Source organism: Thermobia domestica, chromosome 2 (genome assembly GCF_964235325.1).
Source record: "Thermobia domestica chromosome 2, izTheDome1.hap1.1, whole genome shotgun sequence".
Taxonomy (NCBI): domain Eukaryota; kingdom Metazoa; phylum Arthropoda; class Insecta; order Zygentoma; family Lepismatidae; genus Thermobia; species Thermobia domestica.
In genome coordinates this window covers 11,956,847-11,976,943 of record NC_137455.1, presented here as the reverse complement: position 1 = coordinate 11,976,943, position 20,097 = coordinate 11,956,847, and the positions used below count along the sequence as shown (strand labels likewise).

At 33.9% G+C, this 20,097-nt stretch overlaps 1 protein-coding gene across 1 annotated transcript in view; it reads right to left on the bottom strand.

Moving 5' to 3' along the window:
• nvy (CBFA2/RUNX1 partner transcriptional co-repressor nervy) overlaps nucleotides 1-18,680 on the bottom strand; it is a 509,466-nt gene extending 490,786 nt beyond the window's left edge. Inside the window, exon 1 of the mRNA XM_081738534.1 lies at nucleotides 18,092-18,680. The gene's annotated coding sequence lies outside the window, so the exon portion shown is untranslated. The remainder of the gene's footprint in view (nucleotides 1-18,091) is intronic.
• Between the last annotated feature and the right edge of the window lie 1,417 nt (nucleotides 18,681-20,097).

The window sequence follows — 20,097 nt, the reverse complement described above, 5'->3', positions numbered from 1 at the left end:
TTATTTCGTTATTCTCTCTCAATCGTGTAAGCTTTTAAAGTGCAAAATTAAACCTCTAATTGTTGTAAATAAAAATGCAATTTTGCGTTATTATTAATTCGGGCTTATTTCGGGCTCATTTGATTATTACACGAGTTCAGGCCTAAAGGCTAAAACATATTTCGGACTCGGATCAAGTCTCACGTCATAAATTCACGGGTTGGAGTGAGCCCGGGCTAAAAAATTCCGGGTCCTGCAGACCACTACCACAGATACAGTGGCGTAGCAGCTGCCCCCGCAACCCCCGCAGTGCGGGGGGGGCCCGAGGTATAGAGGGCCCCGAAGTCTTGCGATGAATAAAGATTTAAAGAAGTAGAACTTCAACCTTACGTCTGTCGGCTTTACAACTAGGGCCCCTTCTCTATACTTTGCGGGAGGGCCCGCAAAAGTGTGCTACGCCACTGCACAGATAGTATGTCTAATAGTGAAAAATGATGAGTTAGTCAAACCGCCAACAAATTGCAAACGTTAGATCTACGTGGGAAACGATAAACTAGTAAAGTACAAACTGCTAATGTTGGGCCTACTTTGTATCACAATTGGCCGTTTTGCCAAGCGTTTCCCAATCATCTCAACTGCCAACGTAGTCTCCACCAGTGATGCCGCTAGAGGGTAAATGACTGCAAGCAGGGATGTCCTGTGTGTCCGGACCACCTCCCCAAAAATCCTGTCCTTTCTGTAAATTTAATCTAATTTTAAGGACGATTTTTAAAAATTTTAATATAATTTATCCTCACATTGAATTTGGACCCCTCCAAGATGTTTGGAGCCCTCCCGAAATAAATTGTAGCGTACGTGTCTGACGACACGTCACTGCGTTGAGCTTTAAACTGAAAGACACGAATTTTTAATGTAAATGAATATCTATAGAGACAAAGGAAATATTATAGACGAAATGTCTGAGATCAAAGGTCCTTATCTTTTTCCATTCTTCCAAAATAACGAACTCTATAGCTTATGGAAGCCGAAGGTTCAATGCGATACTTACAAAAGCCCTCCACTGACTTCTGTCTTTAGCCATCTGAATCCAGTTTCTACTTTATATTCCTATTTCTGCTAGATTCATCTTAATATTGTCCTCCCATCTCCGCCTAGGTCTTCCTAATTAGTGTTGTAAATAGAAAAAAAAACCGTTCGTATTTTTTCAGAAATGTACGTTTTTTTAGAAAAAAAAACATTGCCTCTCGTTTTTTTTCTAAATTTCGTTTTTTTTTTTCAAATAGTCATTTGTAATGCATCTTACGTCTATTTAAGTATGAAATATTTTTATGTAGGTGTAATCACCGTAAAATGCAACATAAATTAAACGCTAGACACTGATACGCTACAAATATTTCACAATATACATGAATACCATACCTATTAACAATTCGGGTTTCAGCAGTTTTCATCAATATCAACTAAGAAATAAAAGTAGAAATGAAATTTTGTTTTTCCGTGAAAGCAGGCTTTTAATATGTACGAAAATAATGTCAGGAACAGTATAAAATTCAAACAACTTGTCTAAAAGTAAAAGCTAATAATAAATTGCCTAATAGTATTTTTCTAAATATCATATATAAATAACTTGTCGACTAGATATATATGATATGCAAAGCCGGCTCTACCATATCTGTAACACGTGCATTTGCATGGAGCGACAAGTTTGGAGAGTCCGCAAAATCTGTTATAAGTAGAGACCGGATGTTTAGGGATTAAAAACTTGGAAAATAAGCAGACAAATAGGCACTTAAAATTTAAAAAATAAGCAGTAAAATAGGCACTAAAATGTAACTGGAAATAATGAAGATAAATACTCAATACAATTTAAAAAATAGATTCGTCATAAATAGTGTTCAAAGAATATAGCAACATACCTATTTGTTAATGTCTTCTTTCATTCTATATTTAAAAAACATATATATATATATATATATATATATATATATATATATATATATATATATATATATATATATATATATAGAGAGAGAGAGAGAGAGAGAGAGAGAGAGAGAGAGAGAGAGAGAGAGAGAGAGAGAGAGAAATTGTAATGTACCATGTGCTTCTGTTATTTACAGTATATAAATTATATATATTTCCCAATGAAGTCTTATTTCAAAGAAAATGCATAGAATACGCAACATTAGGCACTAAAGCAATTATTTAGGCAGTGAGGACCGAAATAGGCAATATAAGCAAAATGAAGTTGGCTTAAATCGAAACTATAATCCCCGATATAAACTTTAAAACATTATTTTTGATTATATCTTTAGCATTAAAGAACATTTTGCCTGACATCTGGTCTCTGGTTATAAGTATATTATTTAAATTAAATATTTCTTGTTGGAAACAGGCTTCATGATGATGGTAGTTAAATTTACTAAGCTGACCTATTTGAATACTACATTCATAAATTATGTTTAGGTTGCATTAGTTTAAGGTCACATGGACAATGTTAAAGCAAATGGTCGAATCAATCCGAGCACAAATTGCTTGATTGTTTTCAAATGCAAGAATGCAATTCTCGAATAGTAGCGAATATCTGTTCCACTCAGTAAGTTATCACAGTTTTGATAAGACAACTAGTCTTGTTTTTGTCAGAAACAAGTTCCTTATCATTGAAGATAGAAACAAGCTTTTTAAAAGATGTTAACAGATGTAGAAGAAAAATCAAGAAATAAAGATAAAAGAGCTAGTTCACTGGAATTGCAAACTGATACATTGAGATTGAAGCTCGATATTGAATTCTATAAAAAGGATTACCATCTTCCCTCTGTGGGCGTGTTTCCTTTATCTTTTACTAACATAATAGATTAATATTAAAAGAAAAAAAAACAGACAAAACAGGATTGCATTTTTAGTAAGTATTTAAGCCTTTCTGAGTACAACAGCACTTACGCTCCCCTTCATTGTTCATGTTGGAGTAGCATACTCAAAATGATGATTTTTAAGATTTCTTCTTTCTGGAGAAAGGGAGAGAGGGCAAATTATGCCATTGCACGGGGCGACAAATTGCCTAGAGCCGGCCGTGTGTATGATGATGAAAGTTGGTAGTTGATAATAATGGCCCTTCTTGTATATGTATATACAAGACATGAATATAGGATGACTCAATTTGAAGTAATGCAGGGTGTTTCAAAATTAATATTAGGGTTTTGAAACTTTGTAGTAACTATTACAATTAACTTACAATTATAAATTTTATATCAAATGAAAGAGCAACTCAAACAGTTTTGTACGCACGCATGTACATTCATTGTTCTTCTGTCTGCCGTCAAAAAGAGCAAGTAGCAAAGATGGTGAGTAGAGAGCAAAAAGCTTTTTGTGTTTTAATAAAGACTGAATCTGTACAGTGCAATCGTCTGTGTGAAGAATATTAAGGAGACGCTTGCAACTACATCCTTATCGTTTGCAGTTGCTACAGGTCTAAAGCCTACAGACTACGGTTTACGTGCCAATTTCGCAAGTGAAATATTGCTGCATAACAATGAAGATTTTCTGGATCGTGTCGTCTTCAGTGATAAATCGACATTTCACCTAAGAACTAATGTGAACACTCATAATGTTTGCATCTGGCCGTCAGCAAATCCTCAGGAGATGGTACAGTTGAAACGAGACTCCCCTAAATTGAATGTGCTTTGTGCCATATGGCGGAAAGTTTATGGGCCTTTCTCGCCTATCGACTAGATGTGTACCGTGTGACGAATGAATCTCACATCGAACACTTGTAGCAAAGACTGTTTGAGGTGCTCTTTTACTTGATGCATTGCTTATAATTTTACGTAAAATGTAATACGTACTACGAAGACTTAAAACCCCGATATTCCTTTTGAAACACCCTGCATTTCTCACTAACAGTGTTATAACTAAGATGTAAAAAAAAAGAGAAAATTTTCCTTATAAAGTTATTGTTTACAACAACGATATTATTATTAGTCGAGACTATAACTACAACAGCAACACGGGTTAGTACTCAAAAAAAAAAAAAAGTAATCAAATGTACACCAGGTGGCCAAAGTGGCACACACGGGTGTGTCACTTTTTGAATCCGCTCCTGTGTACACTAATTAAGATATCGGGATATTATTCTTGCCAAATATGGTTGGACCATAGTTTATCATATTAATTTCTGTTTTTTCTGGTGCCCAATTTCCTTCTCAAATTTCACCCCAGTCAAAAATTCGAGAATTTTCTAATTTCCAATTTCCTTTACTTCTTTTTTCCCTGTAGCTTCCTTCGTTGTAGAAAGACCTCCTTAAGACGTGCCAGATAGATACCTCGGATGGATACCTAACTGTTGACATCAATTGGACGGGCCTGCGCGTAGTGTTGTCAATTAGGGAAATTAAAACTTCCATAAATTTTGGGCAAAAAATTCTAAATTTTTGTTTATAAATCTGTACCTATACGTCCGAGTGCAAGTCAACTTACGCCAATCGAACATTTGTCCTTACTTAACAAACGCAAATACAGATCGTTACAATGTGGTAATTAGGGGGCGCACGAAAAATTCGTATTTAGGTTCTAACCCTTGATTTTTCTAGTTTTTCCCTTTTATGTTTAATGTAATATTTTTTTGGTAATTAGAAGCTTTGTTCCTTAAATATCGCCATAATACTTGTAGGATATATTAGTGGTGTAGCAATGTTTAATTTACGATAGTTTGCGTCTGTCTGGTAACAGTGTTGCCAGGTACAGAAAATTTTAATTCCAGATTTTAGGGGGAAATTTTGGGAAAATTATCAGTTTTGTCTCTATTATTTCCCTCTTGTTGGCTGCATCGAAACAAACGTACCAGTATCTGGAAGTCTCGTCTTTGCCCTACACAACGCACTATAGAAATTTTACTAGGATAATTAGGGAAAGTACAGTTGAGGTTTACACTAAACCTTGTTCTCTAATTGAATCGGTGAGTTGAAAAAGGTACACATTCCAAAAATATAAACTTTCGGAAAACGAAGAAAAACTGTTTTGTGAGAAAACTAATTGTTCTACCAAAACACTTACTATTGTCAATTTGTGTTGTTTAGTGTAGCAAACCTATTGCACATGGTATCTGTACATAATTTTTTAATATATGCCATATAATTGTGTAAAAATGTTTAGGAATATGTTCCTTTTTCAACTCAATGTTTTTAAATGCACAATACTTTATCCCAATTAGTGGATTATGTTAAACAGGTTTCAGAAATAAGTGAGTAATATTATTCAATCTTTGTATAAAGGCAAACAAATGTATTTCAAAACTGTTAGCTACATATATTGACAAAAAATAACAATGTTTTCCGATAAAACAATGGTCATTGTTGAATTTTTCAGAATAGACAATCGTCAATCATCTTGATCTAGCTGATCAGCAGCTGAAAAACAAAAGCCTTGATCGAAAAACATTATAAAAACATATTCCTTTTCAGTTTGACCATCATTAGTAATTTTTTATGTCATTAAAACACACCGAGCTGCGAAAAAGTGCTGAGATAATAATATTAAAACGATTTATTTTACTTTGCCATTGTAAATCAGTCTTTTTTGTTACATACACGGTCCAATGTCATAACCTACCATAAAACATGTTTGTAATAAAGATAGCAATACTTAGGTTAGGTTAGGTTAGGTTAAATTGTATTATTAAGTTTCGTGTTATATTCAGACTGTAGTTAGAATAGGTAAGTTCAGGTAAAATGAATATAGTCTAAACTAATTTACAAAATATAAAATACTGAATATAAAATTTACATGTTTTTTATTGTCATTAAGCGTGTTTAATTTTGATCTTCAGATCTTCACAGGTACTGACCGACCTGAGGTGCTTCAGGACCGACCTGAGGTCTGACAAACCAGTAACCAAAGTTTTTCTTGAAATATTCCAAATAAAACTCATACTTAATTACATTCTTCAAGTCAGGACATTTTTCTATGAAAAGTTCATGCATTAGGCTGAGCATTGAGATGTGTGGTTGATGTAGACGTATAATGTGCAACATATTTATAAAATTAATCAATATGTTCATGTATTTTAACTAGATGTGAGGCTGGAATAGCATTAGAACGCGTTCTTGTTTACCTCTCATGTCAATAGGGAACTTCCAAGAAGCCAAAATCTTTATCAATCTAATAACAACTTTGTGTTTCACCGCATGAAGGCTTATGTACGCATTACGACATACTTCAACTCTGCTCGTCCCTTTCATGGCAAATTATTTGAAAGAGGACTCGTATTGCTTTGGGTTTTGATTTGATGGTCTGAGCCTTGCAATCTCATGCCTCTCAATCAGTCTCACTAATGTGTCCTGCTCGTTCTTAGGTCTGCCACTATATAGGGTTTTAATAATGTTCTCCTTTTCCTCAATAGAGAAAATATCCATGTATTTTCTCACAGCTTGGGCCGGTTGTTTTGGCTGGAACAGGAATGCCTGCTGAAGTTACAAACTCCTCACCTCGACGCCTTGCTAAGTTTTCCGTCTTACATACACGTTTTTCTTTGTTAAGTCTACCCTTTTTAAGGCTTGGTTCACCACTGTCACTGTCTGTTTCGGACATTGTTACTAGGTTAAAGCAAAGAAACACTAATTAACTTCACTACACTACTTTTCGCAATGATCTTCACTTTCCACTTTAAACGTAACCAACATGACCTTAAACAACAGCTCACCTGTTAAGTCATAACACAACTGAGCACTAGCGCTGTGGCGAGTGCCACCGACACTAGCACGGCTGTGAGTTGAAGAAGGGACATATTCCTGGAATATGTTCCTTCTTCAACTCAATCGCATCTACATATTTTTGGCAAGCTCATTTGCAATAGTGAAATATGTTTCTTTTTCTGCTCTATGGATGTAGATACGTCCAAAGAAAAAAATGGCTATCTCAGTTTAATTTGCGATTTTTTTGGAATATGTACCTTTTTCAACTCACCCATTCAATTGGAAAGATAACTGATTTTTTTCACGTAGAATGAGATATTTTTTATTGACATGCTTACTTTATTATATATCGTCACAATACTTGTAGGATATATTAGAGGGATACCAAAGCTTATTTTAAGATAGTTTGTGTGTGTCTGATAGCAGTGTTTCCAGCTACAGAAAATTTTAATTCCAGACTTTGGGGGTAAATTTTGGAAAAAAATCCCTTTTTGTTTCTATTATTTCCCTCTTGTTGGCTACACTCGAACAAATGTACCAGTGTCTAAAAGCTTCGTTCTTAGCCTACACAGCGCACCATAAAAAGTTTCACTAGAATAATTAGGAGAAGTACAGTTGAGGTTTATAATAAACCATTTTCTGGAAATGGTAAGAAAATGGTGAATTTCTGAGGTAGAATGAGATATTTTTTAAACTTTCATGCTTACTTTGTTGGATATCGCCATGATACTTGGAGGATATGTTCTTGGAGTACTACGGTTATTTTCAGATAGTTTTCGTCTGTCTGATAGCAGTGTTTCCAGCCAAAACAATTAGTTCCCGATTTTAGGTGAGAAATTCGGAAAATTTCCCCTTTCCCTTTTATTATTACCCTCTTGCTGACTACATTGAAACAAATATACCACTACCTGAAAGATTCCTGTTTGGCCTACAGAACGCACTATAAAAAGTTTCAATAGGATAATTAGAGAAGCTGTAGCTTCGGCATATCTGTTGATTTTTGCTTTTGAGGCGTAAAAAGTGTCAAAATTTCATGTGTATGATGATAGAGAATTTTTCTTGCTCTCTTTGAATGAAAGCCAGCGACTTCAGGATTTCACTGGACCTTGTTAACACACCAAAGAATTGTTTTAGGTGACTTGAATCCATATAGCAACAGTGGTGCTAGATAGAAAAAATTGAAATTCGGTTAGGGATTTTTTTGTAAATTTTCACCCCTACATTACCCTCAATAATTCCCACCCGTTGGCAACACTGCAATGCAACTTACACCAAAACATAGCCATATCCATTTTCTAAAAAAAAAAGCCTTAACCATATCAATCGAATGAATGGTTTTTGAGCAATAAGTCATTACCTGAAAATGTAGGAAAACGCCAAAAATGACCTGGGTCCGAAAGGAATAATCACACAATTTTGCTCGTATAGGTACAAAGAAACAAACGATTTGTAAGTTACGAGGGCTCCGACTCAACTTCTGTTGATTATTTCAATAATCTGCAACATAAATCAATAAATAATAGTTGTCAGAAAAGAAAACAGACATTTGAAAAAAAAAAAAAAACATGAAAAAGAACGACGTTTTTTATTGAAAAAAGACTTCACAGAAAAAAACCGTTTTTTTACAACACTATTCCTAATGGTAGTTTTGCGATTGGTCTTCCAGTCAAGACTGAAAGCGTTTCTACTTTCTTCCATTCTAGCTACATGACCTGACCACCTAAGCCTCCTAGACTTGATGACCCTAACAATGTTGGGTAAACCGTATAAGTTATGAAGTTCCTCGTTAAGAAGTTTCCGCCATTCCCTATTCCCGTTTCTCTTGGGTCCGAATATTCGTCTCAGGATCTTGTTCTCAAATACTTTCAATTTATGTTCTTCCTTCCGAGTAAGCGACCATACTTCGCAATCATACAGAACAACAGGCATGATTTCGTTTTATGTATTTTAAGCTTCAAATTCCTCGACAGAATTCGCGACGACAAAAGATTTGAAACTAAATAATAACACGAATTCTTCCACATTTGAAGCAAAAATGACGATACACCGATTTATAAGTTAACTGTTCGGTTTGAATAGATAATATCCGGTCTGTTGTGTGAGTTGAAAATTTTATAATTTTAATGAAGCTTTTAGGCTTTAGTTATCATAGTGTTATATTTAATACCCTATTGAAGATAGTGCCACCCACATGAGCACTAATTATACTTATGTCAAAAATTAGTACTAATGATACTGCATAGAAAGAAAATTAGTGCTCTTATCAGAAAGCCAGTATTCCACATTCCTTGTGGGTTGGCCTGTCTTGCAGTACTAATTTTGGAAAGCTACAGCATTTAGTGCTAAATTAGTGTTGATGACACCACACAGAAAAAAATAGTGCTTGCACAAGAAAGCCGAAAGATATATAAAAAATATCTAACCCTTTCAGCCCTGATTTTTTTGTTTGTTTACTCTCCGATTTTATTTTGTCTTATTATTCTTTTTGACTTAACAAATAAAATAGCAACCGTCAATTTGTTTGCGAATGTCATATCTAGAGAATTATGGATGAAACATTTTGCGTGCACTAGGGTGTAGAGTTGAAATATGTATGTAAACCCAAAACCCAAACCCAAAACAGCATTAACCCAAAAGATCATTGTGATCTACATAGTTTAGAAACTCAAAACACATCACTAAAACAGAAGGAGAATTTATTGCAAGTCGTTTGTTTCGCCTACGTGGCTAAGCTTTGTCCATCGTGATAGCCTCTGCAAGTACTCCATAAGAAATGTGTGTTGCTTCCTGACAACAGATGAAAGCACCAGAGAAATAGGGGAAAGTGATTTAGACAAGTTCAAAGAATACTGACATGAAAACTCAGCCATTTTGAATTCTCCAGAGTAATTATATTAATTTTCAAATATAATGCACACAAACGTTACCACCAGGTCTGAAAGGGCTAATGGTGGTATCATCAAAGAAAACAATTGATCCTCACTTTCACGATGACATAAACAGAACTAATTTTCTTTCTGTGCGGTATCGTCAGCAATAATACAGCACTATCTTTTTAGTTTTCAAAACTAGTGCTCCATTATTAAAAGTAGATAGGAAGACAGTCTCACGTACAAAGAATGTGAAATACTGGCTTTATCAAAAGAGCACTCATTTTATTTTTATACAATATCGTTAGCACTAATTTTTTGATATTTTAAAAATTAGTTGGGGCCGCGGTGGCTCAGTGGTGGAGCGTTCACCTCTGGTGCCGGGATCCCGTGTTCAAACCCTAATCTCGCGAAGTGAACCTTGTGGTGGACAAACACCGTGTGCGTGGTTTTCCTCGGAGTCCTCCCGTTTAATCTCACTTTCTTCATTCCACCATTTCATTCATTTCTCATCATCACCGTCTCCTTTAGCCTAGCTGGCACCATTGTGGGACGTAAAACTCAAAGATTTCTTTTCATTAAAAAAATAGTGTTGCATTATTGAAAGTAGGTGGGTAAGAATAAAAGTGAGATAAACGGCCCACAAAGAATGTGGAATGCTGACTTTCTAATAAGAGCAATGATTTTCTTTCTATGAGGCATCGTCAGTACTAATTTAGCACTAATATTTGGAGTATGTGTAACAATTAGTGTTCATGTGGGTGACTGTTTTCACGGAGGTATATTTAATACATTGACAAGAATTACATTCTTCAACTTCAGAAGGGATGATGTTTGACGTCCTATGCTTCAAGCTGATTTTTTCTATCACATCTTCTTTGAAATGTCATTTTGACGACAACAGAAGCGTTCTAAAAGAAAATGTCTGAATCAAAAGAATCTTACTTACTTGTGTGATAGGAGTAATGATCACCCAAGTTTCTCAGATAACTGTGAAAGAAATAAAATACATGATTCTAACAATAATGAATGGTAGCAATAAGGGCGTAAAAAGGGAAAGATGGTAGAGCAAAGGAAAGCAACTAATTTCGAACACTTTCACCCAATTGTAGAATTTTCATTCTCCTCTTTCTTTCTCATAGGCAATGTTAGGCGTTGTCCTCGAAGTTCCGGAGTCTCGTAGATCGTGGCGTTATCCGCCAATTGACCATGGCATCGATTGACGGAAAAATTACAGGATGGCTAAGAAGTGTCCACCGTAGTAGCCAAGAATGATCGATCCACAATAATATGTATTTGCCATATTTGTAGTATATATTTGCCATATTCGCTACTCCATTCGGTGCATTAAGTACCCTTTCTCCTCCCCTAAATTGCATTACTGACTGTCCTGATTTTATGTATTATCTATATAAATAAAAATGGGAGTGACTATGTTTGTGACTTAACCGTAATAACTCTTGAAGCACCCGAATGATCTCGATTTAATTTTCAACATAGATGAGCTCCGGGCCTCAGATGGTTTTTATCATTTCACTTTGACAGTATAACTTACGGGAGGAGGGGGAGGAGATATATACAAAAAATAATCGAAACTGGCTGATATTAGTGCCAAATCCATAGTTTTGGAGTCGCTGAGATGAACAGTAACAGTTTGAATGCCATTTAAAACCAAAGTCAGACCTGCAACTTCAAGGAAGGGGAGATATATAAAAATGATCGAAAATGACCCATATCAGAGAGCGCTTTAGCAATAGTAAAAACTGACTGACTAACGGAACATATTATTAATTTTTTCTTAATTTATCCCAGCGAAACAAGTAATTGACGCTAGTTTATGATGAAGTTAAAACTAGAGCTGTGAGAAGTACTTGAATATTTGTTACTTAAAAAATGATTTGACCAACAATTTGTTATCAGATAAACATGGTTATAATACGAAAACGAAGTCACATCTTCAAGTTCCCCATCATAATACCACTTTGTTTTCGAAAACAATTGCAAACAAGGATGTACACTCATGTCCAAAATTATTGTCGCATTGTCTATAAATGTGTTGTTATAGGAATATAATTTGATAACGAATTCGCCCGGTATTTCTTATAATGTTAGTATGTGTATAATCGGCAAAGACATGTATATGGCAAATTTCATGTCAAAACAGCAGTAAATAAGAACAATAAAACAAAAATAGGACTTTCTTGTTCATTTAGCAACATTTTATTTTACTCATTCTAAATTTCGTATTTATAATTCTTTTCCTATGAAATTTACCACAAATATACATTTCCCGATTATACACTTAGTATCAGTATTAAAAGTTCCCTGCAATATCATTATGAACTGATATTCTTACAAGAAGACAGTTATAGATATTTTTCTATGCGACAATTATTTTGGACATGAGTGTACAATTCTTTAACTTATTGCCTAATCAAAATAAGTCTCTTTACAAACATGAAAGTTTCAGAAAGTGCGTATGTAGTCTGCTGCTAAATTACTGCTCTTACAATGTGGGGGAATACTTGCAAACTGATCTAGATTCTGCTAAGTCTTAAATGTAATTTTTGTGCATATTATATTTTTCCTGATTATATATAAAAAAAAAAAAACCTATCTTCTGTCTAAGGAAACCACAATATTTTATATTTTTTATCATCTAGGAAATACTGTAAAAGTAGTTATATTCTTAATATAATGTGAATATACATTTGTATAATCACAACATTGACATGTTCTATACCATATGGCAATCAGCCAATGTAAATGGTCATTGAACACAATAAAATTCAATTGCATTCAATCAGAATGTTAATTCCAATAATGGAATCCAGAATCCATTATTCGAGGATGGAATTACTCTAATTTTAACAGCACTAGTTTGAGTTGTCTCTAATTCAAAGAAACGAAGAAAGAAAAAAAACAGGAAAGAGTTGGATTTCGTTCAAAATAGTTAACTGAAAAAGTTGCACTACACAGTATATAATATGAGTACAGTGGAAAATATAAATTTGTGTTTGAACATTATTTTGACATTTTTTTAGAAACAAATTTTGGTCATTGGTTTAACATGTCCAAACTTGTCCTTAAGTGTTCTATTAATGAACAAAAAATATCTAAAGTGCCTCCTAACATAGGAAAAGCCTTAGGAGTATTCAAAAAAGTAGTGGAACTTTTAACTGTCTGATGAATATATTAGGAGAGAAATGACTTTCAAACAGTGTTAGAACAATACATAGTTACAGGACGTTTCTTGCCCTTATTCTTATTACACACATCAAAATTCCAGATACATTTGACCACTTAAGGAAGCTTCTATTAACAACTATTAGAAGGAATTCTAAACATTTTTGTTATCATTGATAGAATACCTCAGGATACTTCTGGACATGTTAAATAATGACAAACACTCATCTTCTATTTATAAAAATGAAAGTCATTATGGTTGTGACTTTGCACTGCTTGGACTACCTGATCTATCTCGATCAAATTTTTCAACATAGATGAGGTTCGGGCCTGAGATGGTTTTTACATTTCACTTTAACGGTAGAACTTAGGGGAAGGAGGGGGATATATATAAATGATCGATATTAGTGTTGAATCCATAGTTTTCGGGGTCGCTGAGATTCCGCACTGCAAAAAATAAACTACTTTTAGACACAGAAGGACACTTTACACACTGCCGACACGCTCTTAACAGCTCCATGTTACATATTTACCCCTTTTAGATACTGTATTTTCCAAGTTATGTCTCGGATTTATTTGCAGAATTGGTCATCATTTTGTTTTCGAACTGTTGCCGAGAAGAAGCGTTTTAAATATGTCATACTAGTTTTTTTTTTTTTTTTTTTTGAATTAACATTTTTGGACTTTATAAACACTATTTCATCAATTTTCCCCTCAACATCTGTACTAAAAGTGTTCAAATGGGGTTTTATTTTTTTACAGTGCAATGCCGTTTAAATTATAAAGATATATATATATATATATATATATATATATATATATATATATATATATATATATATATATATATATATATATAAATGATCAAAAATTACCGATATTAGTGCCGAATCCATAGTTTTCGGGGTCACTGAGATGAACAGTCACACTGCCGTTGCAGTTTAAATTCAAATTCACCCTTTTATGCCCAAAACGAAACGTATTCTCCTCGTGCGAATAACGGGTATTTTGCTAGTTTATGAAAAATGTTCAAATCATGTTGAAACCGATTATTTTTTTACAATGCAGTAATAAAAGATTAATTTGTTTAAAAAGATATATATTTTCTTTATTTCTTTTCTTAATAATTACTCATATCTGGGAGCATATTGTCTTTTCAAATTGTTTTTACTGGACATTTAGGATTGCTTTTAGTAAGAGACAAAACAACAACGGAAATGAAAGAACTGCTAATACAAGGAAAATAAATTTTACTAAATTAATGCTTTCAATTAAAAAATTAAGATCAACTTTTATTGTAATGATAAATAGGAGTGGGCAGTGGTCGAAGCGAGACGGTATGCGGTGGTATGTCTACTGCCTCTGGTTTTTCAGTGATCAAGACATACCGTCACTGGAGAGTAGATGCTAAATACCTTTATTAAATCCATTTTTATAGACAGTAATTGACGAATAGCTTGGCAGGTAAAAAAATTTATGTAGAAATAATTTCTAAATTGACAACCCAGACATTTTTGTTATCATTTTCCTACCGTTTGCTGTTTTTAACATGAGGTATCTTCAAAAGAAATTCATCTAGTTTATATTTTGATGTGCCATGTTTAATTTTCTTTCTTATATATGTGTGCCGTCTTGCCTTAATGCATATAAAGGTCGTGTTTTGAGCATGGGCGAATTTAGGGGTTGTCTGCTGTGGGGGGATCGTATCTTTTAGAAGTTTGGATTACCCCTCAGTGAGTGAGGGGTCCGAGAGTTTCCCTCACAGGAAATTGTTAATACAAAACTCGAGTTTTGAGCATTTTCGTAAATAATTTTCTATAATACAACATAAGGGGATATTTTTTATTTATTTTTCAGAAAGTTGTTGGCTGGAAATCAAAGTGTCTCCATGTCTTCCCCCTCCCCCATAACTACCGAGAAGCTCTCCAATGATTTTCAGTCATTATGTAAATAGAAACGCGATCTTTTAGGCAACGTACCCTCACTGTATTTTAACATTTCGATAGACGATATGTCGAGTTAAAATCGTAATAAAACATACCGCCTCTGCACTTTTCCCACTTCGAACACTGGGAGTGGGTAAAATGTAGAATCATGAACAGAGCGTGTCGTTGAAATTTTAGAGAAAGGGGCCGAAAATTATTCGTTTTTATACCAGCTGCGAACTAAACATTTCTTAGAATGTTTATATTTTATGTAAGTACAACCGTTTTAATGGAGCCCATTTTATATTTTGTTTAACGTTCCACATTTACGCACTGAGGCCAAGGGAGACGGTGATGATAATGGTGGAATGAAGAAGTGGGAGGAAAGAAAAAGTCCTGAGAAAACCCACAAATACGGTGTTTTTCCGCCACAAAGCCCAATAGGCGGAAGCTGAAATCGAAGAAGAGACCCCATGCACCAGAGCTAAGCACTCTACCACTGAGTCACAACGGGATCTCGAGATCTACTGGAAGAAGGAAGAACAAAATAGCTTAGAAGGCTTAGAAATAGCCTAATACTGCGTTAGTGGAGGCATATATCAGAAAAATTTAGGAGGTAGTGTGTTATAGATCTTCGAAGAATGGCCACCCTTGGAATTAATATATATAAATACAAAGACATGCTTTTTATAAAGTTAAATTTAAGAAGGAAGTTTATTCTATGTGTTATATGTAAATTTATGAAACAATGTTTTTGTATTTTTTTTTTTTTTAGTTTATCGTCCCAGGAGTATGTCCCAAGTCTAAATGAGACGGTGATAATTATAATACACGAAATGGTAGGGTGAAGAAAGTGGGAGAACCCCGGAAAAACACCCACACACGATGTTTGTCCATAGCAAGGCACACTTGGCGAGAACTGGGATCGATCCAAGGGCAACGCCTATCAAAAGTGAACACTCTACCACTACACCATCCCGGCCCCTATATATGTATCTTTTAGGAGACAATCACGTAGTTTAAAGAATTGTATAACCGCCTTTTAAATGCTATTATTTCTTGACCATAAATTATATATATATATTTACTAAAATATTCTACACCTTATCATGAATTTTCTGTTTTGTATTTATCTTTTAAAGGTTTATATTCCATTGGCACTTATACCAAACTGATATGGCAGATTCTATATTTTATTTGTGTTTAAAATGTTGATAATAAATATTAACATAAAAAAAAAAATATTATTGCCAGTTTCACACACACACACGCAAAAAAAAAAAAAAATCCGTAAATGTAGTAAGATTTCCAGATTATTCGTTTCTGCTAGGTGCCTGTCGTTTTGGAATTCTTTTAATTCCCCATTTAATTATCTCTAAAACACGTTTTACTAATTACAGCAAAATACGTTTTTCTTCAACTCGAAGAAACAGGGGAAATACGAGGAAATTTTAAAAATGTTTGCTTGTTGTGTACACTTCATTTTAACTCTCTGCTTCTAGTATTTTTCTTCCCTTCCAGACGTTGTGAAGTGCGATGAGAGGGTGAATCAATTGCTCTTGAAATAAATAGCCTATCATATGCTCATAGTCATTATAACTATACGAATTTGCATATTTTAATATTAATTACAATGTAATTTCGTTGCTTGTGTATTAACAAAATATAATCAGTTTTTGTATTGTTATAATTATGCTTGAAGATTATTATAAATACAACTGCTATGAAACTTTCAGAATTAAATTAAAAGTTCACTGGACACATGAAATAAATAAATCGAATACGAACATGTTAACCCTTTCAAACCTGATTTTCTTGTAATATTTAAAAAATATATACCCTGTATATGCAAAAGGAAATTGTCAGATGTTATTTTATTAATAGTTCAATCTAATGTCCACATAAGGTCCCAAATATGCTCAACCAGTGACGTATTTAAGGGGGCTATCGGACTCAAGCCCCCCTCACCGGAAATAAATTTGTTAGTTTTTTGCATTCCACGTACAATAATCATTTTTACAATTTCTAACAATTTCATTAACGTTTCATTTTCTTGTGCTCTTTGTTCAGAAATAATACAGTATTTGTGAAATTTCATTCCATGTAAGAACTGCGGTTTTTTTTTTTTTTTTTTTTGTCCATTCTACTCTTCTGTTTCTTTTTCTTAGTTATTATTTTCTTTCGTTTCTCCTATCATACTTTCGGCCGTTGTTAATTACGATGCAAGTTGGTCGTCGTCAGTAACACCAAAATTAAGGAAGTATGTATCTTAATATAGGTCCTAATCACCATACTGTTCACAAGGAGCTGTTTTAAAAGAAATGTAAAGTTATTAAATTAGTTGTGAAAAATTGTGTAAGAACAAAATGTTGTATATTAATATTCTTCTGTTGTACATAGCAGTTTTATTCTTTGATTATTTCATTCAAATTTCACTTTTTCCTTTAAATGACTTACATTTCTTTTCTTTATCGCGGATCTTTTACTTTTAAACGATAGGTTATTTTTCTAAAATGTGCGGAACTTCATACCTCCTCCCGCGCATTTCCTTCCTCATAATTTAGTAATTATTTTACCTTTCAGTTATTTCTGCCCCCTCCCCTCTCTCACTCAATGTGTTCACTCCTCATACCTGGAACTGTCATTATACAAATATTAAAAGAAGGAAAATGAACTTCAGTAAAATTTGTCGGCACCCAAAAGGAAAAATATGCGCTTATTCACGTGTTGTGCATAGCCTCCTCCCCTCCCGAAACAAAATCCTAAATATACCACTGCGAACATATATATTTTAACATTAATGCAATTCAATTTCTTTGCTTGTGTATTAACAAAATATACTTAACATTTGTATCGTTATAATTGTGCTTGAAGATAATTATAAATACTGTACAGGTGCTACAAGAAGTTAAATGTTCACTAGAGACATGAGATAAATAAATTGAATACGACCTGTTTAAAATTCATATAAATATGTTAGTATAACACAAAATAAGTAAACGTATCGTATCGTATATAAAATTTTCTCAAGAAATATAGAGGTAGAGTGAAAGAGTGAAAAATACTTCATAAAATAATTTATTCAAAAACCATCCGTTTTTCTAATTGGAAAATATGATAACTGTAAACGTAATTCTATAATATTCAAGAATTATATCTTTTAGGTATATTGTCTTTAAAAAATTGAAAAAGAAAAATAAATAGGCCTAGGAGGAGACATTATGTTAACACAAAATGTAATTTTCAAACACAAATTTTCAAGGAAAATGAGGAAATGAACATACATACATTCAAACACGACAATCATACAACATGTAAACTAGCAAATGTTTCTATCATGAGATCATGTCAACTCCCTTAATTCATCCCATTCTGGTAATTTTTTAGATTTTTTTTTTTCCAATGACACGCAACGACAGGTGCTAAAATGTAAATAAGTACTCACCTCTTATCAGCCTGTTGCAATGTGTGCCAGCACTTGGGAAAGAATCTTGTCAATCGGCCTCTAGCTCGAGGACACGCGCGTGTATTTTGTTTACTGCCTGCCTGTGGCTTCGTAGACAGAGTAGAATTATTAATCTACTCTGTCTTCTTGTTTTCTCTTTTTAGAAATAATAATAAAAAACAACAAAACGTCGAAACAAAAAATGTAACAGAAAGAAATAATAACAAAAAAAAAAAAAAAACACGCACAAATTAGAACGACGACAAGGGCGCGTAAACAAACAAACAAACAAAATATATCACTGAAGTTTCACGAGTCTGTTTCGAAATGATAAGACTTAACGAAATTGTCCATTGAAATAAATGGCTTCAAAAGTATATATGTATTTATATTTCAATATAGAATTCTCTAGTTTCTGTCAGCGACGCGCCAAAATATCTACTTCGGGTTGCTTCGGGTGCAGAAATCTTACTAGTTCACTTGCAATAATACCGCGAGCGCCTAGCGGCGAGCGCGCGCAGCTGAATGTGTGCAACAGACAAGTCGCTCGCCTGCTTGGCCCGCCACCTTTCTCTCGACTGTGCGAACGAAAAGCTGGTTGAGGACCATGTGGTTAGATTGCAATGTTGCCAAGTCTCTCTCTCTCTCTCTCTCTTCCTCTTCCTCCTTCGATTATTCTTTTTTTTTTCTCCACTACCCACTTCACTTCCGAGTCCACCGCAAAAATAAACCGCACACCCTACCCCTCCCTCTATTCGGCCTTTCTGTACCAAGTAATCGATCTGACGTGTCAAATACATAAGGAAAAAATAATTAATGTGTGGAATATATATATATTTTAAAGTGAGATCTTGGTTCAATGTTACTTTACAGCAGAGTTATCTAGCACTACCAGTGCATAGAGATTATTTTTTAAAAAACCTAGGTAGGTACGAAAACAAGCAGGCTATATGAATTTTTTTTTGGTACATCCTTTCTTCCAGAAACTGAGACCAACGAAAAAAAAAAAGTCTTGGGTTGAACAGATAATGTATTTTGTGGCCAGATTATCAATCATTTTGCGGGAAGCTTAAAAGGAAGATGAAAAGATGGTATTTGAACGGGTATTGATACATCAAACCTTATTTTTCACGTGATTATTTACATCATCGCCATTATTATTATTATTATTGGTATGTTAAATAAAAAAAAACACTTTTCTTCTAAATAAAAAAGAAAGAAAAAAGTTGCCTTGATGGCTCAGACAGTTTAGTCAAGCACAATATATATGTCAACAGAAAAATATACAGGGTCAAGTGTTGTAATTGCGAAACGAAAAACATACTTTTGAGTGCACAGCAAAAACTAGAAATATGAAAAGAAAATACCATTATATATACACATTACACAAACATCTTTGAAAATAACTTAGTTTCTTTTTCGTTTTCACGTTTAGTTTTCCTGAAAAAAAATAAAAACGTGTGTCTCAAAATAGCACCTGTATTTGGGACTAATTTGAAACAGCGGTAGGACTAGTGTGAAACACCAGCATAACTTACACGACTGAAGATTCTGAAGAATACTGGGGATTATTATAAAATGTTTTGTGTGTAGTAATTCTCATGACAAAATTTGGTGTAATTATCTCTGATAGTTACTCAGTTACTTCCTTCAAAAATTAAATAAATAATAATTCGTTTTTTGGTTCTTACTTTATCAGCAATAACTTTGCAAGTGATGATGGAGAGCAGATTTGGAGTTTACAGAAATTACTTTCATGTTCTGTCCCCCCCTCAAAAAAGTCCTTTGTTTCTATGAAAAACTGGATATCATGAAAAAAAAAATCAATTATAGACACTGGCGCGAATTCCGGGGAATGACGGGGACATATCCCCTCCAATCTTGAAACTGAGGGGGACTATCCCCCTCAATAATCCGATTTGAAATGTGTTTTTGGGGAGAAATTTGATTATTTTTGTCCGATTACCACAATGGAACGTGAGATAAAATTGATGTCCCCCAGAATA